Genomic DNA, 15,835 nt, shown 5'->3' with positions numbered 1-15,835 from the left:
TTATTAGATAAGCTGAGAGCAGTTATGAGATTAAGGAAAATAAACACAAACACCCACTCTGTAAGCAAGAGCATTGACAGAAATTACTCCAATGTCAATGGTCAATTCTACTCTGAGTCGAAAAGGATCTTACACTTATAACTCCCTAACCAATCTTCCGTCTTACTTAATATTTACATAGATGTTTCCTCTTAAAGAATAATGATAACTGCATAGAAAATATAAAAACACGTTGTAGATTCCAAAATAAAAAAAATATATCACATTTGATGTACTCTCATGAAATCTCTTTTTTAATAATTAAATCAAGGAAAGCCATGAATAATCTTTTAATAGATTATTGTATTGTATGTGCATTTATATTGAGATACCTACTAGAGAGATCGTAAAAATTATTCTACTAAAAGAGATGAGTTATAATAATTGTGGGAGTCTGAATATGTATACAAAAAGATTGGCAAGAAAAAAACCATTAGAAAATATAAATATGACATGCAGACTTCTTTATCATTCATAGTTTATACACATGAATGAATAGCAGAGGGGGGAAATCCCCCTCTCACTGTGTGCAACTGATGTCATACGATTTATCAAAATAAAAACAGAATCATAAAAAACAGAAGTGAATTGATTGAAAATATTAAAAAAAATCACAATGAAAAATAATTAAATGATGTATAATTCTTTTTTTATTTTTTCTTCTTTTTTAAAAGCAATTCGGCTTTCCACACCCCACATCACTTTCTTAATCTGATGATTTGATTAGAGTACACTAACCCTTTTCCATGGGGATTTTAAGAAACAACAACAAAGTTTTATTTTTCTTCTTTATTAAGAAAATAAACATAGCGGGGCAGAGGAGGGGTGCTGTATTCACAGATTCAAAAAAAAAAATCTCTATTTAACTTTTATTTAAATCTAATTATCTTTTGCAATTTCTTTGTACGTGGGTTTGCATCCTTCTTTTTAAGTTCACTTCAAAGTACACTCAAATGTATATTGAATATTACTATAATACGTCATAAAGAAACATGCATATAATACATTTGCGGATGGGTCATTCCATGGAAAAATTTCAATTTTTTAATCCGATTTAAATAATGTTTGTTATGTTAAAATATTTACAAATATTTGGAAAATATTTAATAAAATTTCTAAAAATATGTAACTCAATCTAACTCTTAGTTCTGAGCTCCTGAATGTTTTTCTAAAATCGTCTTGAAACCCCTTTTGTTTTGGATATTAGTTCCTAACCCACTCATCTCCTGGATTCATGAATTACATCATCAAACAGCTATTGAGTTATGCAACAAAATACATGACACACCTATTTTGTATTCTGTTATAAAACAGTATGGTTGACCTTGACCATATTTTTTTACCTTAAATATGTCAAACAAATCTTATATATTTTTAATAAAACTTATATCAGAAAAAGATCAAATCTATTTATCGCTTAGAAAAAAAAGGTGTAGGCTTATGAACTTGAGAGACATCAGAGGTTCAATTATTATTTGCATCCTATTTATGCTTATATATTAAAGGTTCGAACTTTACATTTAGTTTATGGTGTTCAAATATTCTTTCTTTCTTTTGATGAAGTGTCTTACTTTTATTAACGCCTTAACCAATATCATGACTATGAATAAGATGGCACTAGTCAATGAGTCCTTTCGAAACAGACTCATGATCCCAGATCTGTGACTCCTTATAAATACTATTCCCTCTTTATTTCCTCGAAATTTTGTTAAATGGTCTCAAATATGTAATGCAGCAAAATCGTCTAAAGGCAAAAATAACAGAGGCGAAAATGTTCGCTGTAAAATTAGTGGTCATGCATTGTAACAGATCAAAATATCATGAATTGTTAATTTAAATTACTGTTTTGTAATTACATAGGGTGTTAAGAGACGTACAAATTGTAACAGTCAGACGTAACAAGTTGTAAGCAGTGCACAACAAATATATTGGAAAGGAATATTTGTGGCCAAGTGGCATGCACATGGATATCCTCATTTGGTGGTACAAACATGTAACTTTTATTGTTTCTTTTATAAATGTGTATTTATAATAATAACAATAACAATAAAAATGAACTACATGACCTAATTTAGAGGGGCTTACATCCTAACAAAAAATACTTTGAAAAAAGGAACTTTGTTGTCAATTCCTGGATCAAAACAAGTAAGCAAGTAAATAAAATACATGTATATTGTACATATCCAATGAGAGAGTTCCACAAGAAATGAATTTGACGTCAGAATAACAAAGCCATATATAGAACAACCTCCTTTATTTACTGCTCCTCAACTATTATTTCTTTGTAAATGGATTAAGAAAGGATTTAATATGTCATGTTAAGAGCCCAGATTGGAGTAAGAAGGAAGACTAAGCTTTCTCTCATTTTAGTTTTATGGGTGTATTGAACAAAACATAAATAAATACATTAGGGTGGCACTTATTGTGTACATACTTAAGAATCAATGTATATACTTATTTTCAATGTCTTACTCACCCACTCAATCGGTTCAATTAGTGAAAATATATTCTTGTATCAAAAATTGTAACATTTGAGCGACATTCAGAGTCATTGGCTCAGGTAAGTGTTTTCTAAATTTTTGACTAATATTGGAAATTTATCAATATTTAGTCACGTTTTTATTTATAAACACAAATGAAACGTAGAATAAATCTAAGTTTATTCACGACTGAGAAGTGCACCAAATAAAGAACCATTTATTCGACAAAGTACATTGTAATACAGTCAATATTTTATAATCTTATTGATTTTAAGAGAGACTGAATATTAAAATTATAAAGGCAATAAAGGTATTGTTCAAAAATTTATGGATGCATAGAGACAATGTTGGTATTTTAAGTTTATGTTATTAGAAAAATAGAAGATATCCAATTTTTTGCTAGTTTTCAATATAAATATTTTGTACAAAGAAGTTTTATTATGAAAGAAACGAAATGGAATGGTGAGACAAGTATAAATCAAGCATTGATTTATACTTGTCTCACCCTAACTTTGGTATGTGCTTGTACAAATATATGTATGTAAAATCCCAGCATTTTTAGGAAGAAATTGGAATAATTTTAAAATAATATGCACAACAAATTTCCTTACATTTGTAGTGGTCCACAAAAAAAGTAAGTAGCAAACTTTTATCTCTTCTTTTTAACAAATCACATAAAATCATTATTGCTTAATGGTTTTATAGGAGTAGAAACCCCATTACTAAAATGACTGTGAGAGAAAAAAAGAAATACATAATATATTTATATGTAGATAATACTTACACATTTCATTGCATTATAAATGGGATACTGGAATAGTAAGTGATATGACTAAAAAAGAACGAACCAAAGATGTTTCCGCAATTCACTGTATATTTGTTAAAAAGATGATCACCTGGTATGTAGAAGCCATTAACGTGGTCAATGTTTGGAAGGAATGCAGCTTAGCTCTCATGAAGTGTTAGCTACATCTAAACATTATCAACTGGGAGTGGAAGGAAGTAAACATATTTCCAGAATAGTCTCTTCCCTTGTTTAAAAATCTTATTAGACCCCCTGGTTCACTTACATAAATTGATATATAACAACTAGGGATGTAAAAAGGGTCGACATAGCGTTAGCGTAAAAACCAGAACAGAAAGAATGTTGTAAAGATATGGTGAGAGACGACATATCTGTTGACAGATATTTTATTATAAGCTTACGTGCAATATTACGTTTCATCATTTCCCTCTCTATACACTCGTATATATCTAATTTGAAATTACATTTGGCTTTGAAAAGGAGAATAAATATTTATACAAGATAAAAACTCAAATTATATTTATACCTACATATAATTTAATATAGAGTAAATATAAGCCATCTCCTTTCCTACGTTTCTTTTTCTCATATTTGTACTTATTTATATACATATGTATATATTTCAATCATTTTCTTGAATTGATCATCATTAGGTAAAGAAATGAAATATATGGAGTCTCTATAAAACCTGTGGAAATAAACACTTTGATGTGGTTAACTAATAAATACTTTAAGTAATACTTCCGTAAATGGATATATATTTTTTGTTCATACAGGGCTGCCTATGTAAAAGCTCCTTGGCTTTAGAGGAAGAAGAAGATAAATAAGAAGAGATTGAAGAAAACTTATTCAAATTGGATGAAGAAAGATTCAAAAGTTGGCAAAATAACTTTTCAAGACTTTTTTTTTTTTTAATGATAGGAATTGTAAAAATATACCAATATTTTGAATTTCAGCGAATGAAAAAAATCTTTTTTTTTTAAATTTATTAGATTCCTATAAAAATGTATTCATATAAATACAAAAACATTTTATCATCAATGGAAAGGAATTATAGCTCTTATAAGAGTCTTCAAGTTAATGTATTTATTTATATTAGACTGCTACACTATGAGTTTAATATTTTTTTTTCTACACTTAACATTTTCTGATGAAGACAATCATAAACGGACTTTGGTAAAGTTTGAGGCCGCTTTAGGTATTTTTGGTATGGTACAGTCATATTAATAGAATTTTTGTATTGAAAATTGCCGATTTTTAAGCTGCTCATATCGTGCCAAATATGATGTTTAAATTGATAAATTATATTTGTAGTAATTGGTTTATCAGTAAAAAGTAATGCAGGCCTTATGTTTAATTATTTAGTAAGAACTAAGATGTCTTCAATGATTTGCAATTTTCCTGTTATATCAAACTTAAGATACGAGGAGTAAAACCTTGTTGAAATCATATGTTGTTGATAAATAAAAAAAGGAAAAATATCTTTAATTAGACAGTTTTATTATTGTTCCCAACAGAAAAGGTCTTTGTGCAAAGGGAAAAAATATTACAACAAAAATGGGATAAAAAATCTATGGAATCGAAGCTCTTTGGATGTAAGACTTGAAAGAATACACAGGAAGGCCAGTTAATAGTCTGATGGGAATTTAGATAAAATCCCCAATAATGAATAAAAATTATCATATAACCTAAATAATTTTGGCATTTCTTATATACTCAACTTTTTATCCAATTATCGAATTGATGTAGCAGGGGTTTTTTTTCTTCCTTTATAATAATATTTTTTTCTTTTTTTTTTTTGTGAAAAGGAAACCATGGGTCAACGACATTTTCATTAAACTTATACATCAAAGAATTAGAGTATATACTTTTTTTGTCTCATATACTATTTGTTTGTCAAAAAAACCTTTTTTGTGCTTCATTTTTTTTTTTTTTTTTATAAGAGCCAAAAATGTTGTCAATGATACGCGACAATTGAGTGGACCATAAAAAACTGTTCAACCATATAAGTAAAAAAAACTTATAAAAGTACAAACATAGTGATAAATAGAATAAATAAATAAAAAGCTTATTAATATCTTTATAAATTCATAGCTACATACATATATGAAGGAGTGTTGATGATTAAGAGGAAGAATGTCTCACTCCTTGTGAAAAAATTATAAAGGAACTAATTCCCATGCGACAGTTAGGTAAAACATATTGGTGTAAGTACAAAGTTAATTATATGAGGACAATGTGTGTATGGGTGAGTCTAAGTGCTTCAATTTGAAATGAGCTTGCAAGTGATTATGCTATTTATAAAATTGACCAACATTGTAGAGTAGGTATAAGTAGAGCTGTAAAAAAATAATAAAAAGTGGTGCACATAAAATAGTAATAACAATAATATCAGACGGTAACATTCTCATTCTTATTTGCTGTTTCTGGCACAGAATTACTCAACTTAAAACCAAGAAAGAAAAATAAAATATTTTCATAGGCCAAGAGCTGTAAAATAAATAAAAAATAAGCAAAATGGTCATAAATACAAATCTTATCTTGCATAACTATGATGTTTTTTCACTTTCTGACAGTGCAATATCATTAGAGATGTTACATGTCAAAATCTTTGTAGGTAAATCTTTTTATAACAAGTATATGCTGATAATCAACAAGACATTAGTGCTCTTTTTAATCCTTCCTGCCCATTTTGAAAATTCAAATGAATTAGAGAAAAAGATGCACTATAAAATGATATCTCAAAGTTATCAATATATACTCATTTTTTATATACGCCCTCGAGTATTTCGAAAATTATCACATCTCTACTTATGATAATTTAGTAAGTAAGTTATGCAGATTACCATCTGGAATTTTAAACATTATTTTATGTTCCCTTTTATTCAGTAGTTTTTTGCAGCTCCAGGCATGAGATTAAAGTCATTATACAAGAAAACATACACTATTTTCAGAAAACAGGATCACATATCTCAAAATTCGTTGATACTTATTAGGTGATAAAAAAAACTCAAAATTTGAGATATACTTGTTCATTAGTTTCAAAGATACTCATACGGGTGTCTAAAGTTAACCATACTTTTTCTCAAAAAAGGAGCTGCAAGTATGCGGTTGATCAAGGCAGAAAATAAAAATTGTACTTTAGTAAAGTCCTTATACACAGCTTCATTATGGTAAAAAAAATCAGCTTTAGACGACCATATCTCATAAATTAATGAAAGAAATGATCTCATATATACATTATTTAATATGGTCACAACCGAAATAGTTCGGAAATATCGATTTTAGATGGAATTTTAATACTAGACTCTTCCAAGATGTAGTTTGTTTCGATTTAGTATACATAGGACCATAATCTGTAAGTTTTTTGTTTTCTTCATTAGGTATTATACTATATACTCATCAGAGTTTTATTTTTATATTGTTGATTAAATCAGTAGATTCTTGTGGTGTAAGAGGGGTAAAGTGTTGGATATTATGTATGTACATAATATGTAAAGTGCCTTTTCTTTCTTGATGAGTTCTAATAATGAATATAATAAAGAAAGCTAGGGGATAAAACATGTTTATTTGTTATTCCAAGTCTATGAGATTAGTCCGTGTATACACGAGTAGATAAATACTATTCTTGTAACTCGGTCAAAGAACTATTCTTTATTTTTTTTGCGTTCTAATGTGACTTTTTCTAGACCGATTTGGACCAATATTTCAGTTCAGACCACGATCTCAAACCGTAGAACTAAATTTAAGCAGTTTGAAATCTTGGACTGATTTTTGGTCTCAGTCTATGAACCGATTTTTTCCCTATTCTGATTTATGTGTTGAACGAATATGATCCATGCAAGACATTTAACTTCATATAAAATTATTGTAAGTCCATGTCTATAATAATTTTGAAACACAAATGACCTCATCAACTATTCATCTCTAAAATCAGTCTAGATCGAATTTTAAGAAGGATACAGGCCGAATTTTTCTTTGAGACCGATCTTATTGAACTTCTTTAAAGGACATAATTTGTTTGTCCACTAAAAATCAGATTGGTCAAGGAACCCATCACTAATAAATACATCTATAGAAACTTGATTTCTACACACATTCAAATCCCGATTCAGTCTTTTACATTTTAATCTTTAATTAACATTTTAAATAAATGTTTTTAAAAAATAGTGTAAAGATGAGCTCATTAGGTTATCATTCATAGCCACAATTATGGGAAATTAATCTTCTTTTCCCTACTTTAAAATTTCTCACGATGATTTGGCAAACCAGAGAAAATAGAAAGCCAATTAAATCCTTTTATATATATATATAAATAAAAGGAGTGGATAAGCTAATGTCATCAATTAATTGAAGAACAAATATATTTATGAAAAAAAAAATTCAATTGCAGTGGCATATACAGAAAAATTAAACATTTTAAGTACATATGTACTAGTATTGAGACTCGGTCCGAGACCTTTTTTTTTTTTTTTTTTTAGTTCTAAGTGATTTTTCTAGAAAGATTTGGACCAATATATTGATTTAAATCATTTTTAAATCATGGATTGATTTTTTCCTCTATCCTGATTCATGAGTATTGCAAATATAATTTATGTCACGCAAATTTCACTTCATATAACGTTATTTATAATATTGAAATACGAATGGCGTCATCAACAAATAATCTATAGAAAAGACCGAATTTGTTTGCCCATTAAAAATTATATCAGTCACAGTCTGGTCTAGGATTTTCAGATCGAAACAGAGTAATAATAAAATTCATACCTAACGATTGAAAAACTGAGTTAATCCTTCATAAACCATTTTTTACTATTTTTTCAATATATCAACTTGATTTGGACCTGCCTTTTGCAACTGTCCCCTTTCTGACCTGTAATATATGATATCATACATTTTATATTTCACAACTGCATTATGGTTCAAACATAAAATTTAGTAAAAGCTAATGGTCTGGAAAAAGGTATATCGGTTCCTCGCCGGCTATTATTTGCTTTTACCACTGTGTTTTTATTTGTTTATGTTTAAACAAATACACAATGACAATTTTCTCTTTAAACTCCTTTGTTAATTATTTGTATACCCAAAAAAAAACCACAGAAATAAATAAACTACCTTTAAATAAACAAAAGCAGTCAGGGACTCTGCTTATTGGAAAATTGAAATGGTAAAAAGATTAAAGAAATTAGTTATTTTATTAATTTGTTGAAGGATTGGTTGACATTGTTTTTTGGGGGGAAGGTTGGGGAATAAAAGATTGCTAATCGATAGGGCTGTAAATTCCTAGCATTTTTCGTAGGTAAAGAATAAAGCAGCCAAAAATTAACATGAGAACCCTCACAATTTGAAGAATGCTTGAGTGGAAAGCAGCTTAGTTGTCATGAAGTTTCATTAAATTAGCTGCAAGCTATTAAGTACCTAAATAAACACAAATCTCACTCCATATATAGCAAGATCATATAGGCAGAAATTACACCAATTTCCAAACTCAATTTTACTCATAGTCCAATAGGACTTACACATATAACTCTCCAAAAAATCTTCAGTGTTACTCTTTGGCATTCATGAGCATAAACATTATAGAGTCGTAGTTATACTTTATACTCCGATGTTCTCTCGTCAATGATTACATAATAATAATAACAGCTTTAGAAAATAGAAAACACTGTTGAGGTTGCCAAAAACAAAAACCCTCTTTCTATAAATTTTTTTTAGGATTTATAGACCTATTATTTCATATGTTAAGGGATAGACAGTTGATTGATTTTCCGGTCTCCCTCAATTTTCCTACTGAATGTAAACCTATTAGTATGGATAGAAAAAACGCTGAGAAAAATAAGGGCTATCGTTCTTTCTATTTTTTTATTCATTCTTTAATAGATCGACGTAGTTTTAAAAAAATGCATAATAAAATATTTGTATATATGTTTAAATGTAATTTTATAATATTTTCCGTGTACTAATGCTATTTTAAATGTTGAAGTTTCTTCTCTCTATAGCAGTAATACATTTTATCCCTCTATAATCATACAAGAGACAACTGATATCAACTAGGATCTTAATTCAATAGTACCAAATGTATATCATCGCTCTACGAAAGCACTAATATAAAGACACATAAAATATCTCATCATCTGACTTAACTCCATGGTATGATGATGTATTAATTCTTAAAAAGAGTCTTTGAAAGGTTGTAATTTTTAATTAATTTTAAACGTGTTTACCCTTTCATAGAGCTAAAAAATAAATAAAATAAAAACTTGAGTAAATACTAACAATACAAATATAAGGAATGAAAAAATCAACTCAAATCAAAAGTTTTGCTTTATATATATTTTTCCCTTTCGTCTTCTTCTAATTTTGGTAAAAGGAATGAGAGAAGAGAATACATAGAGATACCTACCTACCTATGTAACTAACTATAGACTCAATATAAACAAATACAGATATATGTACGTACAATATACCTATGTAGAGCGAGTAAGAAAGAAACCTGATGATGAGGATATTATATACATATTAAGGTATAACATATTTAATGACGTTACATTTACTTGATTAAAAATATACAAACACACACACAAAAAATTAACATCAAGATCTCAAATACACTCAAAGAACAACAAAAACTAAAAAAACATACATTGAGAGTGAAAGAGGTTGAAAATTATTAAAATGATATTTAACTTTGTTACTAAAAAAATCCTTATTCCTCTTCTTTTTTGGAATAAATCAACAAGGTTAAATGAATAATACACAACCACGCACAACCAATTTTATTTTTTGTAAAGCCAAAGAGTTTTTTAGTTCATTTCTATTTTTTCCGGAAATAGAAACCAAGTTTTACATTTGTGGCCCGTTAACACAAAAGCAAGCTGGAATGTTTTTTCTCGAAATTGAGTGGGTATTACATTTGTATTCTCATATGAATTATCGTCAATTTCTATTCACTGATTTCGTGGACACAAAACATTGATACATGAAGCTTTTTAATCTCAAAGTATTTATAAATATATAATTTTTCTACGTATTTATTTTGATATTATAGATAAAAAAATATATTTTTTTTAAATTTAAAAGAATTTCTTTTTCAGAATTTCAAAATTTTACAGTTTGTATAAAAAACACAAGGAAACTTTGATTCTAAATAATTTTGTTATTTTTTCAGGGTTTTGTCAAATTTCTTAATTTGATTAACATTTTTACCATAAATAATATTGAATTAATAATTCTTTATCGTATTTTAAGTTTAAGTTAGTCATTCATTTACCATAAAATGTGCATTTATAGGTAATATTTAAATTGATGTTTCTCCACTTATTATTTTATTATCAAATTATTCATGATATTTGTTTATTTGAATATGTATTTAAAGAATCATATGTATTTCATATTAATAATTGTTCATGAGTATTAAGAAAAATCAATATAAAATAAGAATTTAATGAAATTTAAAAAAAAAATACGACGGTAGTAATATATATGTACTTGATTCGCTATAAAAAGTCTTACTTTTAAACAATATTTCAATTACCCATAACTCAAAAACAGTTGGTGTGCACCTCTTTTAAACTATATGGAATTTCATAGATAATCAAGATAGTTGTACACTGTACAGGGCCGAATGATCGGATTTAGGGTTATTATTACAAGAACGCAAAATGTATTCTCGAAAAAAGGTTTGTTTAAAAAGAAAATCTAATGTTGTTTAAAATAATTTATTAAATTAAAAAGAGGAAATGTATCCTTTGATCACTATTTCTTATTTATTTAATTGAAGAAAAAATAAATTGATATTTAAAAGAAATAAAGACATTTGAAAGAATAATTTTCTAGCGAGTTAAAATTTTTTTTTTTTAATACACAATTTTAAAACACCATATATTTATTTCTAAAAAATATATATCTAATTAAAAGGTCAGATAGTTTAATTTATATGGGAAAAAATCAAAATATATAGATATAATAAAGCATAAATAGCTTTTTATATTCACATAGGAAGTATCAAGGGACAAAATGTATTAATAGTATTTTGTTTTCTGTTTGTGTTAAAACTTTACACCAATACTTTCGAACAACACTGCATGTAGTTATATATATTAAACTGTTTCAGAATAGGAGTCACAATTGAATTTTAAATGGAGAACAGGTTTTTATCATTAGGTTGTGTCTATTTATGCTAAATTAGAGAATAATAAAATTTATGTAATGTTAATATTGACAAAATGCTTTTGAGGGTTAAAAATTTAGGGATTGTGGGATTTAAAGACCCATTGCAGTGTTTTTGAACCATTCATATTCCCTTTGTTTGTTGACCGATTATTGAAATTAAAAGTTGAGTTAATGCTATAACTGGAAATGAAAACTTTTTTTAACTCAACAGAGCAAGTTCGCTCACAGCTAAAATGCCCTTAAAACTCAATTTTTGGTATACAAGTATATACAGTATTTATTTTTAACGGGAGTCATAAAGAGGAAAATGCAAATATCCGTTACATGTGAACCAGTGTTTCAAAATTTCAGATATATCAGTTATATACATTGGTTTAAACTGAAACAAATACTGAGAAAATGATGTCTTTTATATACAATTATATTGTGACTGCAATTCTAAAGCAATTTAATATGCATCTCCTATTTGAGATATTATAATTTTGAAGTAAATTATTGGATTTTACATTTTTTAGAAACCAGGGAATGAAAAATATATTCGGTTAATTTTTATCCCTTATATAATGTTTTAAGGAAAAAAAGGGTTTCGTGGATTTTTTTAGAATAAAATAAAAACTCAATATACACCGTACATATATGTATTAGTGTTGGGTTTTAGTCTGAAAACCTTAGACCGGTCCTGTACCCTTAGGATTTTTAGTGGGCCAAACTAATTATGTCCTTGAATAAAGGTCTGTTTCGATTGGTCGAAAAGAAAAAATTGATCTGGATTGGTATTACAACAAAATCTGTCTTTGGTCAAGACATATTTTATAGATGAATTCTATACATTCATCCATAAAATATGTCTTGTACCAATACAATGACGTGATATGAATTTAAACGTGTTGCATAAATCAAGTTTGTACAAAGTTATAAATCAGGATAGGGGAAAAATTGGGTCCATAAATGGTTACCGAAAAATAACTCAATATATTTAGTCACAAAAATTGGTCCACGATTTGAGATCGCAGTCAAGACCGAAATATTGGTACAAATATGTTAGAAAAATCACCTAAGACCCAACCGGAAAAAATTCGATCTTGTACGGAGTCTCAACACTACTGTTCCTTGCTTGCTGTTTAGTCTCATGTTGTTCTTTAAATATGATGTGTAAATATACATAAATATAAACGCACACATATCCGATATTGGTTTTATACACACAGACACATCTGCAGATAATTGCACAGGTAAGTATGTCATAGGAAATAGGAGAAATATGGAGAGAAGAAAAAAGTAAGCCTGTCTTATACCAGGCACAATTGAACAGTTTCCTAATTATAGATGTATCAGCCCTTATCTAGTAGTCGTAAGACTTGGTTCCATATCAAATTTATTTTTCTGTTAGGTCTTAAGGGATTTTTATGGACTAATTTAGACCCATATTTAGGCACAGACTTAAAATTGTAGACCTACTTTTTTAGTCTCAATAAAAAGACCTATTTTTTACAGTCTCAAACTACGGACCGATTTTCTTCTCTTTCCTTATATTTGAGTTGTACAAATATGATTAATACAATACATTTAACTTCATATGACGTTATTGTAGGCCGATGTTCAAGGCTTTATAAAACACATCACGTCATCATCAAATCATCTATAGATTTTTAAATCAGATCGCTTTTTTTTTTTTGTAATACCGATCAGATCCAATTTTTTTTTCGGAGAGAGTCTAGACCAAACTTCTATAAAGGACATTTTTCTAGTTCGCTCCAAATAAATCACGTCGGTCTCAGTCCAGTTTAAGATTATCAGACCGAAACCCATCACTATTTTCTAGAACGAATAAATGTGTTCTAGTCTAGTCCAATACTACTTGTCGGTCCTTAAAAAGGGGAAATGTATCCTGTATGACGTCATAGATACCCCTTTTTCTGATTTAAATATTCTAAAATTAAAAAAATAATAATGAAAGGATAAATATTTTTTGCAAGATAGGGGGAACGGTTCTAAAACTGGACTGGACTGACAAATGGGACGAGCACAACACTACTACTCCTAATTCATTTCTGACCAATTTCAATTACTAAATAAACGAGAAAAAATATATGAAAAAATTAAGGTAAATGAAGAAAAGAAAATTAGGTTCTACACAGTCTCAAACCTAATTATCCTCAAATATACTTCAAAATACTTTAATCATGATTAGCTCATTACAAATTGTTATAATAAAGAGAAAGATAATAATAAAATAAGTTGTGACATTAATTGAATTGAATGGACACGTTTGACAAAATTATGAAAGAAAGAGTTTAATTCTAATTAACCTTTATTACTCTACATATTTTCTATTTATAAGTTTTTATTCTATTATTTCCACCATTTTTTATTTTTACACTCTCTTTCTCAAACAATAAGGTTGATTGATACATGTGTGGTGCGTCAACATAAAATAATACTGAACAAAAATCAAAAAATGGAGAAAATCACAATTTATGTCTTTACATCATATAACCATAAAGCCCAATATTTCATAGACATATTCGAGTCAACTATAGGCTTTGTATTCAAATTTGTGACATAATTTAAGCCACTTACAAAATTTAACTATAGCTTAGAACCTTAATTTGAATTAAGAGACTTAATTTGGCACCGAACAAGCCTTTCAAATGAGAAATCTATCGACATATCATTATGTTATTATGTGACAATTAATTTTGACTAGTTGAATAATTTGTTGATAGAAATTGACAATAGTTTGTCGAAGAATACAAATGTATTCCACACTCAATTTTGAGAAAAATACATCTAGCTTACTTTTGCATTGACGGGCTACATGTTCCCATGAATATTGACACTCTTTAAAGAAAGACCGTATATTCTGTTTCTTAATGCATTTCAACTCTTTTCAATTTCTCTTCAAGGTGTGTATGTTTTTTGTTTTTTTTATATATTTAGAAAAACTATATTGTATCTAACTTGCTTTCAAATGGGTTTATTTGTAATTAATAAATGATTTTTGTATATAAATTATTACTGAAAATGATTAACTTCTTACCAGATTCTATACTTTAATTATATACATATAATTGGTTATTATTTTATTTTACAATATTGCTTTCGATTTCCTTTCTTTTCTTTTTATAGGAAAAAAAGAGTTGCTAACTAAAACAGTTATGTCATTAATTTTTTTTCTTTACAAGAAACCAAATAAGGTTATTTGATGATAATCACGTATGGAAATGACACAAGACGTAGCATAGATGATAGTAGAAGGTTTGCATTCAAACTGCAGTAATATTGTAAAGAAAAAATGATGATATTTTTTTCGCACGCCTTACTAAAGAGAAAGGCGTCTTATTTGGGCGGAGCGCCTTTTTCTTTTGGTCCAAGAAGAATGATGTATAAAATATATACACACAAGTTATTTTGGAGTGAAAAAGGAACCTTTGCGTCTTGTGGATAAACCTTTTAAATAATTTATTTCACGTTGAATTAAACATTTTTGAGTTCATGATGACAAACAATTAAATATGCATAATAAAATTATGTTTTATTTAGATACAAATATTTTTGGATTGAAATCAGTTATAAGAGACGGCCGCTCAAGTATCATTATTTTGAAATCTCTTTATATGACTATATTTTGAAATATTTATGGTGTTATTCTTTTAACATATGCAATGGGTGAACATAAAAACAATCTTGAACAAAAATCATGAAAAAGAGAAAACCCGAATACATTTTATTACTTCATATATAGATAGATACAGCCAAATATTTCGTTGACATATTTTGTCAAATTTATTTGATTTAAGATATTTATATTAGTCCCGATATGACCTATTTCAACCATAGAATATATCAATTTCTCACTTTTTTTTATTTTGCAAAAATTAATTTTAACCAATTTAAGTGCAATCAATTTGTTAGTCTTTCAAAGGGTTAATAAGAATAATTTGTTGATAAAAATTGACGATAATACGTCGGAGATTACAATGTAATCTACAAAATCTTTTGCATTGACGGGCCACATATGTACTTGAGTACAGAGAAATCATACAATCTACATATAAAAGTATTAGTTAGGGTAGGAGTTCAAATGTGGGTCTATCAATTTTAGGTGAATTACTGCTCCCTTTCGAAAAATAAAAAAAAAAATTCCTTAAATACTTTAATGTAGCCAACACTATGAGTAAGCAGATTTCATTAGTTTCACTAAATGTATTGAAGTGATTGTATGTATTTTGGGGCCATCTATACTTTAAAAATATAAACAGAAAAAATCACCCAAATTAATATCAAATCAATAAATGAGGTAAAACTTTCTATTTGCAGTTTCTTTATTCTATAATTC

General features: G+C 27.8%; 1 protein-coding gene across 6 annotated transcripts in view; it reads right to left on the bottom strand.

The window, feature by feature from the left end:
* The window catches only part of LOC139905386 (uncharacterized), a 265,458-nt gene that overhangs the window by 208,647 nt on the left and 40,976 nt on the right, over positions 1–15,835 (bottom strand). For 3 of the 6 annotated variants that reach the window (XM_071888433.1, XM_071888436.1, XM_071888432.1), the window contains exon 1: positions 14,537–14,769. The exons of the other annotated variants lie outside the window; for them this stretch is intronic. The gene's annotated coding sequence lies outside the window, so the exon portion shown is untranslated. Of the gene's footprint in view, positions 1–14,536; positions 14,770–15,835 lie in introns of those variants that run through there. 6 annotated transcript variants of the gene reach the window in all.

This window comes from Lepeophtheirus salmonis, chromosome 5, assembly GCF_016086655.4.
Source record: "Lepeophtheirus salmonis chromosome 5, UVic_Lsal_1.4, whole genome shotgun sequence".
Classification (NCBI taxonomy): Eukaryota; Metazoa; Arthropoda; class Copepoda; order Siphonostomatoida; family Caligidae; genus Lepeophtheirus; species Lepeophtheirus salmonis.
This window is presented reverse-complemented; position numbering and strand designations above follow the sequence as displayed.